The 13,097-nt window shown below is 54.9% G+C and overlaps 1 protein-coding gene across 10 annotated transcripts in view; it reads left to right on the top strand.

Annotated features, from left to right (window-relative positions):
- The first annotated feature begins 3,239 nt into the window (after positions 1-3,239).
- Positions 3,240-13,097, top strand: part of PKNOX2 (PBX/knotted 1 homeobox 2) — a 257,580-nt gene continuing 247,722 nt past the window's right edge. For 9 of the 10 annotated variants that reach the window (XM_072729434.1, XM_072729429.1, XM_072729437.1 and 6 more), the window contains exon 1: positions 3,255-3,386. The gene's annotated coding sequence lies outside the window, so the exon portion shown is untranslated. Of the gene's footprint in view, positions 3,387-13,097 lie in introns of all 10 variants that reach the window. The other variant, XM_025998970.2, reaches the window with a different exon arrangement.

Raw genomic sequence — 13,097 nt, 5'->3', positions numbered from 1 at the left:
AGATTCATAAAAAAAAAAATAATTGAGAATAGAGGGAACTGGTATGTGGACAGTGTTACGGACTGAATTATGTCCTCCCCTAAGTTCACACAGAGCTTCAACTGTGGTGAAGCTCTAACTCCCAGTGTGACTGTATTTGGAGATAGGGGCTTTAAGGAGGTAACACAAGTCCTAAGAAGGGGTTCTCTAATCCAATACGAATGGTGTGCTTATAAGAAGAGAAAGACATCAGAAATCTCTCTCCCCCTCTGGTGCACACAGAGGAAGGCCATGTAAGGACACAGCAAGAAGGTGCCATCTGTACGCCAGGAAGAGAGGTCTCACCAGGAACCAATCCTGCTGGTACCTTGATCTTGGACTCCTAGTCTCCAGAACTATGGAAAAATAAGTGTTGTTTGGGCCGCTGGCACTGTGGTACTTTGTTATGGTGGCCTGAGCAGATGTATACAGATAAGCTTAAATTTTATTCACAGGCTGATAATGACAGGACTCAGGCCATTGATTATACATATCCACAGCTCATAGGAGACAATCTGGGCTGGTGTGAATTGCTTATCCTAAAGACGAATCACGTGCAGACAAGAGTGAGAAAAGGGCCCAGAACCATACCGTAGGAACTCCGGTGTTTAAGAGTGATGGCTGGGATGGGTAGGGACTCCTGTTTGGTCATAATGTTGATGTGTTAGTGACTTACATGACATGTGTGCCCCGCTCCATCCTCTTCTTCATCCTCAGAAGGATGATTTGGGAGAGACTGTAGAGTATGTAAAGTGAATTCTACAGATTTAATTTCCACTCTGTCCCTTCTCTGATCGCTGACAGAGCCAACATTTAGATATGGAACTCCTGGAATTTGACATATTGGCGATTCATGTGTTCAGTAGATATTTACTAGCTTGTGTTGTCTGTTGGATTCTTATATTATTATCGTTTAATGCTTTATATAGTGGTGCTCTGCCTTCTTCAACTAGAATGAAAGCTCCTTGAGGACAGGAACTGTAACTTGAATTTCTTTGCTTCTGCTCTTTCTCCTTAGCTTGGTGCACACAGCTGAGCTTTCTTCCAGTGGGTACAGGACAAATATTTGCTTTGAATGATTTTGGAGGGATGGTTACATTTAGGTAATCATTTTTTAAGCTTTTGCAAATTACAAATGTAGTTAAAGCAAGATACATTTATTTTAAATTACAATGTGCAGTTTAAGGCATCAAAAGGGTATTAGTAGAAATCACGGTACTTTAAAAGACTCCAAAAATTAACAGCTCATGGCAATGGATCTCCTGTATCAAGAAAGAGTTGGGCACAGAACTAGATCTCAGAAAATGAGGGGTGTGACAAGTGTGAATCGGTGATGCATGGCTGTTGCCTGCAGTACTATTTATGGCTCACTGACACCTCTCTGATGGGGTTAAGTATTTACATTCAGCCTGATTCTCCCCTCTGACTCTACAGGCTACAGCAACTCACTATGAGCCCTGAGAAAGAGAGAAAGCCTTCCCTCCAGGGGCCCCGGGCGGGGGGCAAATGGATCTCCCCTCCCCCTCCCATATCTGAAGAGGGCTTCCCTCTGAGAGTTTATGGCAGCCTGACCTCCAGCCTCTGGGTTGGAGAATCTGGCCGCTTCTGTACTACATAAAAAGGGCAAGTGCATTCATTATTATTATATTATTATACAATGTATAATATATAATAGCGATTATGCTGTCAGCAGCCAGAGTCTCTGACCACAGATCAGAGGCTGGGGTGACATAAATCCACCTAGTGAAGTCTTTGGAGGTTCTACGTGAAGGTGAGAGGATTCAACTCCATCCATAAAGGGGGCTCTGGGTGAAGACTTTCTTCCACAAGCAACTTTGGAGGTTGAATTTGGGGAGGGACCGGGAAGACCTGGACAAGCAGTATTTAGTGTATCTGGGACGTGAGGCAGAACAGGTCTCAACTGCCTCTTCCGAGCCATGGAACGCTAATAGCTCTCGTCCTTGCCCACGATGGAGGCAGATGAGGAGTGACCCAGAGGCCTGCAAAGACTGATGGGGCAGCCTTCAACTTCTTGGGTCAGATTCTTTACTGAAAACCTGGCCTGCTTGGGTTTCACTTTCTGCTTCCCTTGCTTACATCACTGTCTTTGTCTAGGCTTTATCCAGGCCCCCTGCCTGCTCTGGGGTCAGAGGATCAATCGCTGCCTGACTGTGGCTGAACCAGCTCCTCTAAGGGCAGCAAGGAGCAAATGTCAAGGGGGCCCCTTTATGCAGAGGGCCCTGTGCTAAGTCCTGCATCTGTAGGTGGCTGGGTGCCTAAGCCTGGCACTTAGTAGGACTGTAATCTTTGCGGATTGAAAGAAAGCACATACATGTATGACCATAAATCCTTGCACGGGTCTTCTTAGAGGGCCGGGCGCCAATTCGGATTTCTTCCTTGAAGTGGATGGAAGCCACCCTAGCAGGCCCAGGCTGAAACAGCCCAGCTGGTCGCTCCCTTTATATTACACCACCCGGACCCCCAGAACTCCGGTACTTTTTAGAATGAAAATAGCAGTGGCTTAGAATAGGCTTGCCAGGCATTTGCAAAGAGGTGATTTACTGACAAAGCCTCTACACCCTTTTATCTCTCCCTCTGCCCCACCCCGTTACAGTCTCCCCCTCGGTGAGCCGAACGCCCCGGGAAGCCCACAGCAGAAAAAGCTCTTGAGAATAGGAATAACTAACCAGAGTGTCATCCGAGCACCTTTTCTGGGGCCAGGGTAATGAGAATTATTCAAATGCAATCATAAAAATGAGGCCATCAGGCAGGAATAGGGTGGGGGGTGGGGGGAAGGAGTGGTGGTGGAGGGGAGGCTCCCTCGCCAGCTTTAAGTTTCCCGATTTCGGGGGAGTTGTCTCGGGGTGCGCGGAAAGCCCCTCCGCCCCTCCGCCCCTCCGCCCCGCCAGCCGCGGAGCCCAGGAGGCCGTGTTCGCGGAGCGCGGAGCGCGGAGGGCGCGGAGGGCGCGGCGCGGCGCGGGGTGGGGGTGGGGGCGGGGGTGGGGGAGGGGGGCGCGGCCCGGTTCCGAGGGCGCCTGGGCGCGCCCGGGTCAGCGGCGGGCTCGCCGTCCGCGGCCGCCTCCGCAGCGCCGCTCCGCCTCCCGCCGGCAGCAGCGGGCCCGCGCGCCGTCTCCGCGTCTCCGGGAAGCCTCCAGCAGAGGGAGACACTCCAGCTGCGGCGCGGGCCTGGGAGCGCCGGGCCCGGAGTGGGTGGGGGCGCGGGGGGTGGGGAGCGAGCGGGAGTGGGGCGAGGGGAGGTGGGGGGGGGCTCGGGGGGCGGGTCCCTGTGCCGCTGACGTCCCGAGCAGTGCTGGGAAGTATAGGCTGTGTTGTCACGCCGGTGTCAGTCTGATGAAGATTGGCATCAGGTAAGCTGTCATTCATTTCCATGTCAGAGACGCTTTTGCAGGCGGCGGCGGCGGCGCGGCGCGGCGGCTGCTGCTGCGGGCGGCTGCCTCAGAGCGCGTGTGTTTTATTCCAGTCCCCAAGCCAGAGTATTATTCATTGCGACAGGGCAAGGAGGAGAGAGGGAGAGAGGGAGGCAGCAGGGAGGAGAGAGGGAGGCAGCAGGGAGGAGGGAGGCAGCGAGCAGAGAGGGACGGCGGGAGCGTGCAGAGGAGCTGGGGAAGCGCCGGGAGAGCGCGGAGCGGAGCAGCGCGAGCGGCGCCGAGGCCCGGGAAGGAGGCGGCCGGAGCGGCGCGGCCCGCCCGAGCCCCGGCCCGAGCCCCGGCCCGAGCCCCGGCCCGAGCCCCGGCCCGGCCCGCGCGCAGCCCCGCCGCCCCCGCCGCCCCCGCCGCCCCCGCCGCCGCCGCCTCGCCTCGCCTCGCCTCGCCTCGCCTCGCCCCGCTCGGGCCCGCGGCCGGGCGCGCATTGTCCGCGGCCCGAGACGCCGTAGCGCGCGGGCGCGGAGAGCCGGGGGCCCGGGAGTGGGGACCGGCGCGGCCGGAGCGCGGGTGCAGCCGCCGGGGCCGGGCCGGGCGCCCCGCGGGCGCGGTGGGGACCTCGCTCGGCGCCCCCGGCCCGGAGCTGCCTGCGGGCGGCCGGAGCGCAGGAGCCGCGGCCGCGTCCCTCCCCGCCCGGGGAGCCGGGCCGAGCGGGCTGTGCGGGCGGGCGGGCCGGGGGCGCGGGGCTGGGGGCCTCGCCCCTCCGCGGGGTCTGCGGCGAGGTCGGGGAGGCGCCGGGGCCCAGGGCGAGGTCGGGGACGGGGGAGCCCTCCTGGCTTGAGAGCTGGGACGGGAAGCGCCCAGAGCCGGGCGCCGAGGGGCTGGAGCGGAGTCCCGAGTCGGCCGCGCAAAGTTTGCGTTCTTGGGGGCTGGGCGAGCGGGGCTCTCCGACTCCCGCGCCCGAGGCGGCGACGAGGGAAGCGGGCGGTCCTTCGGGGGCTCTGGGCGAGGGAGCCGAGGCTCCCGGTGGCCCCGGCTGGGAACGGCGAGCGCCGGGGCGCGGGCGGGGAGCGGCGGGCGGGGAGCGGCGGGGGCGGGGGGCGCAGCAGCCGGACTCAGGGCCACGCCGGGCTTCGGGTGGCGGGAGTCAGGCTGCGCAGAAGCGGGACTGAAGGGCGCCGAGTCTGCGCCCCGGCCCGAGCAGGGGGCTCAGGTCGGAGCCGCGGGCCCGAGGTGCACCTGAGGCTGCACCGGCGCGACGGGGGGCGTCCCTAGTATTTGCCCCGGGATCGCGGCTTTTCCTTGGGATCGAGGCCATCGGAATTTGGGGAGGGTCGCGCGAGCGGGTCCCCTCGCTCCGTGGGGGGAGAGGCGTTTAGGCGGGCGATGAAAGTAGTTGCCGCGGCCGAGGCAGGCGAGCCCCGGAGGGCGGCTGCTGCTCCCGGGGAGCGCGGGTCTGGAGCCGAGGACTCGAGGCGCGCAGGACCCGGTCCCGGGAGAAGGGTTCGGGGAAGCGGCCAAATCGGAGGGACGTTCTGGGTCGGGGCGGCAGGGCCGCGCCGCAGGGCTCGGAGTGGGTCGGAGGACGGAGCCTGGGGGGCCGCGGGCGTGCGGGCGGTGCGGGCGGTGCGGGCGGCCCGCAGGGACCGCGGCCTGCGCGGGGAGGCCGGGCTGCGGCCGGGGCGGGAAGGGCTCCGAGTCGAGCCCTCCGCCCGCGGGCGCTGCCGGGGAGCCCGGCCGCCGGCCGCCCGTGTGTCCAGCCCGCGAAACGGGGGCGCTCTGGGTCCTCTACCCTCACCCCACTTGGTCTCGGGACTTGGCCAGCGTGTTGACTTTTCGGATTCCGAGTGCTCCCCAGCGGGTGGGAGCCAAAAGCTTCACATTTGAGGCAGGTCTGGGTGACCCTCCGCTCCCCAAGCCGAGCAAATGATGGTGTTCAAGCATCTCTTACGCAAAGCCCTAGCCCCTCGCCCTCTCGCTCGGGTCTTAGGGAAAGGGAAGGGGCCTCCTGTCTCTGCACTCGCGATCGCCCACTCGAGCTGCACCCCGCAACCGCATCTTCCCCTCCCACGGCTCAGGCCTAGCTCGTTGGTGGGAGAGAAGTCCCGACCCGGGTGGGAGGTTATTTTCCCTCTGGCCAGCCAGGGAAGCAAAACGTGTAAAGGGGCTGGACGAGAGGAAGACTTGAAATTTCTTTTTTTTTTTTTTTTTGCAATCCGGAGCCCACGGCCCGGCCCCCCGCAGCCCCGGCCCCCCTGGCGCGGGCACCCGGACCGCGCTTCCGGGACTCAGAAGACGCGCGACCCACGAGCGGCCGCAGCGGCCTCGGGCCTCGAGACTGCCCGGCGGCCAAGCTCCGAGGCTGTTTTTCTGCGGGCTTGGAATTCGAGAGCTCTCCCGCCGGGAGCCGGAGGGCGGGAGGGAGCCGTGACCCCACGGAGACTCCCCAGTCACCGCCTCCCCTTTGTGAGCGCGAAAGGCATGAAAGCCCAGAGAAAGAGAAGCTGCTCCGAGTAAGGGGCAGGGGGTTACTGGAGGGAGATGGGCCCGGCCACCGCTCACAGTAAAATGCCTCGTGCAAATTGCACTGAAGTGTACCCAACTTGAGACTGGCTGTTTTATGATCCTTTCTGGGAGTTTACTGCTCCATGCTTTTAAGTCTATAGATTGCTTTAAGTTAATGAAAGTGCTGCTTTCAAAAGGGGCTTTTATTGTGCGGCAGTGGCAAAGCCTGTACCTCCCCTTTACTCTTCCAAAATGGGCCTGTTTAAAAAGAGGGAGCCTCCTGGAGTTCCCACATGGACAGAGCCTGGGGGAGGATGCCATGTGACAATGAGGATTAATAAAAAAAAAAAAAAAATCAATGTCCAAGTAATTCAGAAAGACGAGTTTACTTCTTTTCCGGTCCAGTGTGTCACCTGTGCCTTCTGAAACTGCCTTTTGGACTTGCACTGAGTCAGACTTGGAGTGCTGCGGGATACCTCCCCCTTACCCCCTGTCTCAACACTGCTTTATGTAGGCCTGACCCTGTTCAATTAAACTCAAACTGGATTTCAGGATTTCAACCGGCTGCCAATTCAAACTGCAACTAAAATATTTACTTGGAGCCTGGGGGGAGGAGCTTTGCCCTGCATTTAGTAAGACAGATGTGTTAAAATGTCAGGGAGAAAGGCTGGGAACCTTGAGAAGAAACATGGAAGGCTATTTTTCAGCGCTTTCCTCTTTTTCAATCTATTTGGCACAAAAGGTGAGAGGACAAGGTTTTTGACTAGGTCCTAACACAGAAACTGCAGTGGGGCTGGGCTGTGGCTTTGACCGCATGTCATAACCATTTAAACTGTGGTTAGTTGTTCAAAGCCCAAAGCTTCTCCAAGCTGGGTTTCATTAACTCTACACCAGTTGCCTGGAAGTTCAGTAGCAATAAATTGTATAAACACATTTGAAGTAAGTTAGTGATGAAATAAGGAGAATTACTGTCTTGTGAGTGGAGAATCTTGAATTCATGGAGTTTTAACTTAACTGGAAACATACCTCCTCTCCCTCAGCCTTGATGTTTATGGGTGCACCAGAGTGTGTGTTAAATTTCTGTCTGCCATGTCCATCTTCAACCTGGGACTGTAACTCATTAGGGACCAAGGCATGCCTAGAAAGCAAAAAGGCTGGGTTTTAAAGGGGGCTCTATTAGCCTGGTTCAGAAACCAAACCAAACCCATCAACCTGACTTCCTTACCCTGGGTGAATGCAACATAAACAGCAGCAGAGCAGGCCAAATTAGATTTTTAAATGTTAGCGGCTTAATAATACTGTGTTGTTAGCAATTGAATTTGTTTTTATTAAAGAAACAACCTATAAAATTTATAGGCTTCCAACATGTTGCAAGATTTCCTTGTTATTTATTTAGTGCCCCCCCCCCGAAATTCTATCTTCAATTTCAGACTTTTGTTCCTGATTTATTTAATTTAGAGCACATTTTCTAAATTAGTTCAAGGAAGGTGAGAAATGCTGTTATAAGTTTTCCTTTTTCCTATGCTGTGTGGCATAAGGACTGTGATGCTGTAAGATATATATAAATGTGTGATGCAATTGCTGGAGGTGACGGCATGTGAAGCCAAGTGTCTGGATCAAACAAAATGCAGATCAGAGTATGGAGAGGGCGAAGTGATGCCACGGAGGAAAAGCAGAGGAAGTTATACGGAAAATGAAATCATCGCGAGCCACCGTCAGCCTTGGTTCTAGCCAACACACCATGCTTTGTATAAAACACTTCACATGCGATCTGTGACTTATTGAAGATTGAATTATATTGAGAAGCAGAATTTAGAGGGAGTAGCTGCCCTGGCTGGGTTCTGGCCAGGCTGCATGGCCAGGCTTGTTGCAATGGGGATCTGCTAATTTAATTAAATCTAATACCTGGTGGGAAAGAGAGGAAGGAGATAATCAGGGTTGGCAGGTCAACATGCTGAGCTAGTGTTTAAGCTGAAATTTGGGGGCCTGGCAGTTTTATGCTCTGTTACTGTCTGGCAACATGACTCCAGCGGGTCACCTAGCTTCCGGATCTCTGTTTCTTCATCTGTAAAGTGGAATGCATCTCACGGATTCCTCATTAGGCTACAAGAGGGGCAAATCTTGCATGACTCCCTGACTCCCACATTGGGCGCGCTCTAAATAATAAAGGAAACGAAGAGAGGCTTCTGAGCAGCAGAATGACATCCTTCTCTGTGTTTTCTTTCCTTGCCCAATCCAGAGCCTTTCCCCACAACTCTCAGGAGTTCTGAGACTCGGGCAAAGGGGCTGATCGCCTGCCTTTCTTTACATCCTAGAATTTGAAAACGCCTGCTGTGATTCCACAATCCACCTGCACTTTATCAGGAGGGGAAGTTAAGTTGAGGGGGACCAGCATGCTTCTCCCGGGTGGTGCTACCTGGAAGAGCTTTCAGGCATCAGATAAACACAGAATCTGATTTATCAGAAACTCAGCCCCTTTCCCTTTGTGCCAGCGGAAAAGAAGAGGCCTGAGCCTGGACTGGTGTGTGACATCTGGTCGGGCTGGGGGGGGGGGGGGGAGGGGGGGATGGGCGCTGGTCTGGAGCTAGCCGCAGCTTGAACCTCACTTAGCAGTCTCCATGCTGGCAGATCAAAGCAGAGGCTGGGCCAGAGAGCCCGAGAAGTTACACCCAGCACTTATACAAAAGTGTATCCGCACTTGGAGTCTCCTGTTTCCATGCCTGATATTTCAGTGCGAGCCCTGATACTGGAGACGTGGCTTGTGGAATGCTTGCCTTTAATCCCCCCTCATCCATAGGGACTTCTTGGGGTCATTTTTTTCCTCCGCATATCCTCCTCCAGTGGTCTTGAGCAACATCTTAGTCTCTGTTCTGACTAGGGGTGAGAGGATGGAGGTAGGAGGAGCAACAGTTTTGCTAAGGGAACGCTTACGGGTTGGAAGGCACCATCCTTCTACCAGAGCTCAAGCTTTTTCTCCTTCCAGAGCCCCCAGGAGTAAGGGAGAAGCAGGCCCTCTGGCAGCTTGGGAAGAGCTCGCTGCAAACGTGTTGTCTTGAGGGGGATCTGCTGTTTGGCTTGGATGCCTCACCGCAGGCCCTGCCTGACTGGGTTTCTAATTACAAGAAGGCCATTTCTGCTAAGACCTATCTCACTAAAAACACATCCCTGTGTGTAATAAGAAACCCTAAACCAGGCAGGATATTTTAAAACTGAAGCAATGAAGATTAGATTAAGTCTCCACCAAACAGCTTCGTTCTCGTATTATTTTTGGCTGGAATGTGGAGAAAAGCAGCTGGCCCTGGGGCCCGGAGCAGGATCTTTTGAGGGTTCGGATGGGGCTGGAGTGGGTGGTGTAACTGCTAGTTTCTCTGCTTAATAGGAATGTGGCCAATTTCAGTACAGCTCAGTACAGCTCAGTACAGGCGGTGGGGGTACCCAGTGGGGGATGAGGGAGGCCCCCCCCTCCATTGGGAGAGGCCAGAGAGTGGCCCAGAATGAGCAGATCACGGAGCACTGAGAATGCTTTTAAATTCCCCACCTCATTAGGACCTAGTCTTTTGTGTTTCAGCTTATGCTTCCACTCCCAGTCCTATCCCATGCCTAGTAAAACCACTCATCCTCCACGTGGCCTTTGGAGGAACTTTAATATATTGGGTACTTTTCTGGTTGGAGAGAAGGAACAGATAGTTGTCCAAAATTCCTGGAAATCGAGCCTAGGAACCTGACATCACAAGCCCTTTTTCCTGTCCTGCCGGGGAGAGGCGGCGGCATGGTCTTCATTCATTCCTTTGTTCCTCCGTCCAGCAAATATTTGTTGCATGTCTCCCGTATGTATGCCTGGTACAGTTCTAGGCATTGAGGCTACAAGCAGCAAAATCAAGCAGGACGAAAACGTATGACCACGAAGTCCCTGTCTTCTTGGAGCTTGCCTGCCGTGGAGAGAGTGCAGAGTATGGGCTTAGCCTCAGATAAAACTACATTGAGAGCCTCATTTCTAATTGCAAGAATTTAAACACATTAGACACATTGCCTAACATTTTTGATCTAGCTTTTCCACCTATAAAGAGAGAAATAAAAGTATAAAGCTCAAAGAATTGTGGAGAGAGCATCTGTAAAGTACCTAGCAGTGTGTGGCATACGGCAGAGACGCAATCAGGTTCTTTTTCCTCCCCAGGTTATTCTGGATGGGGGATCCAGTTGGTGGATTACCCAGCCTCCCCCTTCCCCCCTTCCCCTTCCCTTTCACTTCCCCCAGGGATTGTGGCCTGGGACCTTTCTCAGGTCACTGGCACCATCAATGAATGTTGGACAAACAGCCAGTCACACTGTGGCCTGGTGCTGCCTGCTGTGTGCTGACCCCAGCAAGGGCTGTGGTAGAAATAGACACCCAGACCCTGTGCAGTTTGCCAGTGGACAAACTCAACCCAGAAACACGTAAGAGATGACATGCAGCTGCGCTGAGGTGCCATGAAAATGGGCACAAATCATTTTGTGGGGCTGATGCCGAGTAATGAGGACAGAGTGGAGGTGAGTGCTCAGCAGTGTCAGTACCGAAGTGGGGGTGAGCTCTGGCCAAGCAGGGCTGGAAGGGGACTCAAGACTCTCCAGGCCACAGGGCTCATAGGGATGGCTGGGGGCCCACCTGAACCAGAGTGAGGAGGTCAGCCCCTTCCCAGCATGTCAGGGGGTTGAGTGGGCCACCCCTGCCTCCAGCAGTGCCCCCTGGGCCTCCCAGTGTTGGCGACTGTGGGGGGTTTCTGAGAGGACTGTTCCTGTTGACTTCTCGATGCATAGAACTGACTCAGTGCTTGAAGCAAACCGACTAATCCCATTCCTGACTATAACACGACTCTCCTACCCACCATCCCTGGTCTTCCTAAGCTAAGGGAGCAGAGTTTATGGGCCACACCTGGGCCTCTCAGAGCCTAGGAAGCTGGCCCCGGTTAGAGTGGTTGGGGTGGAGGAGAGGATAATGGTTTGAACTGGAAGTCACAGGGTGGTGGATTCTGCTCTAGACCTGGCCACTGACTGGCTCTGTGGCCTTCAACAAGTGGCTGACCTCTGGGCATCAGTTTCCTCATTTATCCAATGAGGAGCTTGACCTTGCTCTCAGAGGTCCCCTTCAGCCCTAAATTCCACGATTCTGTTTCCTACCAACCAGATTGCTTCGTGACTGGGCAATGACTGAAACCACTACCACCACCAAGCAAGCTGCAAAGGCACACACAGGGAGGGTTGGCCCCTGGGTGGTAGGATATCAACACAGTAGAGGGAGTTGGCTTTGACTTGCCTGATGGCCCCCCTGGGGCAAATGGACGGGTCCTAGCAATAACGGTTGGCTCCAAGAGGGCAGCTTTTCAGTCTGAAGACTCACTGGCTTCTTCCTCAAGGGCGACATTTGCTTCCTTTGTTGAGACCACGTGGCCTTGGGAGAGGGACCACAAGCTTCGGAGTCAGATTCTGGGTTCTGACCCTGGTTCTACTACTACTGATCTGTGTGTCTTTGGGTATATCACTTAAGCTCTCTGAGCCTCAGTTTTCTTGGAGATATCGTTAGGATAATAATAATAATGCAGAGGACTTAGGAGTGCTGTGAAGACTCTAGAACATAGTATCTAAAAGTGCTAGGCACATGGTAAGCTCATGGTGCCTTTTAATATTCTTTCCTAATAAAGCCCATCCTCAGGCACTCTCTCATTTAATCCTTTCAATTTTGGGAAGCAGGTGGGATAGGCATTGTTATGTCATTTGACAGATGAGGGGAGCTGGGGCTCAGAGAGCTACAGTGGGGGGTCCAGGAAGAGGTGGCGGGTGTCTCCACCTGTTCACATTGAATAGGGGGTCCAGGTCTACCTTCTACAGCAACGCTCCTTTCTTTAGTCTTTTGGAGACAAAGCAATCGCCTTGCCGCGCTGAGGGCTGCTCGACCCTGACTCCACCTATTCCTCTCCTGAGAATCTCTTTAAAGGAACCAGCAGGACCCATCCTCTCCGTTACCTACACCTTTGTTTGGTAAACTCCGGGGAGAGCTATGAGCTGTTATGGAAACCAATGCCTAGAAGAAGATCTGTATTTTTATTTCCACAAGCCTGCAGTTACAGATGGGGCTGGCCAGCACAAGGGGTGGAGGTCGATTTAGGGGCGGGGAGGGGTAGTCATGGCAGTAGGTGGGGGCAGCAGAGCTGTGGTGCAGCCCAAGCTGTCAGCCCCCCGAAGCCCGTGGTGTGGAGGATGGAGGCTCGTACCTATGGTCGTCTGACTTTCAATCTTGACAGACACCAAGGGACGTTGACCCCGTTAATGGTAGGGCCTGCTAACTCCGAGTGGGTGTAGGGGCCCAGTCCCCCCAGTTCCAGGGTAGCAGTGTGGGTCTGTGGTAGAACGGGGTGGGGGAAGGAGTGAGCTCCCCAGTCCCAGAGGTTCTTCTTTCTGCACTCTGACATGGTCACCGATCACTACTCTATATCCAGGCCTGTGTTAAGCCTTGGAAGTACAGGGTTGTGCCTGCCCTTTCTCAGGGGAAGCCGTGCTGTGTGTGTGGACTGTGGTTCTAGTTCCAGATCAGAGAGAGGCCCAGAGAGGCTCCAGGGTATGCCCAGGGCCCCGTGGTGACAGGTGCTTGTTCTCACTCCTGAGCCCTCCCTGGTGATTCATCTGTCCGTCAACAAGCATGGCCTGAGCCCACTATTTAATGAATGCCCAGTAGCATGCTGCACTGGAGTCTCTAGGAGCTATACAATCTTACTGCAGAGCCCAGACAAATGCACATCACACTGAAGACAAGCTGTGTGACCTTTAACATGTCTTTTAATGTCTTTGACTCAGCATCCGCATTTTATACAACGAGGAAGTTAGACGAGATTGTCTTTAAGGCCCCTTCTGGATCTACTACTTATGACTCTCTGGGCTATAAATGCTAAACTGTGTGTGGTTCAGACCTCTGGGCACACTGTGTCTGGGGAAGGTGGTGGGACACCCAGGGGCATTTAGCCCATTCTTGGTAGGACCTGTCTAACCCTGATGAGGTGAGGGAGATGGAAAGATGTGGATATAGCAGCAGTTGGGCCTCACCTATTTGGATGCGGGGGCTGGAAGAGCTCCTGCTGGCAGGCCCTCTGAGTTCTCTAGTCTCCAGGGGGACCATAGGGACAGGAATCAAGCAGGAGAGCCCAGTGATATGGGAGCTCAGGT

The sequence above is a fragment of the Vulpes vulpes genome, chromosome 12 (assembly GCF_048418805.1).
Source record: "Vulpes vulpes isolate BD-2025 chromosome 12, VulVul3, whole genome shotgun sequence".
Lineage (NCBI taxonomy): Eukaryota > Metazoa > Chordata > Mammalia > Carnivora > Canidae > Vulpes > Vulpes vulpes.
The sequence above is the reverse complement of the archived record's forward strand: the minus strand, read 5'-3'. Positions and strand labels throughout refer to the sequence as shown.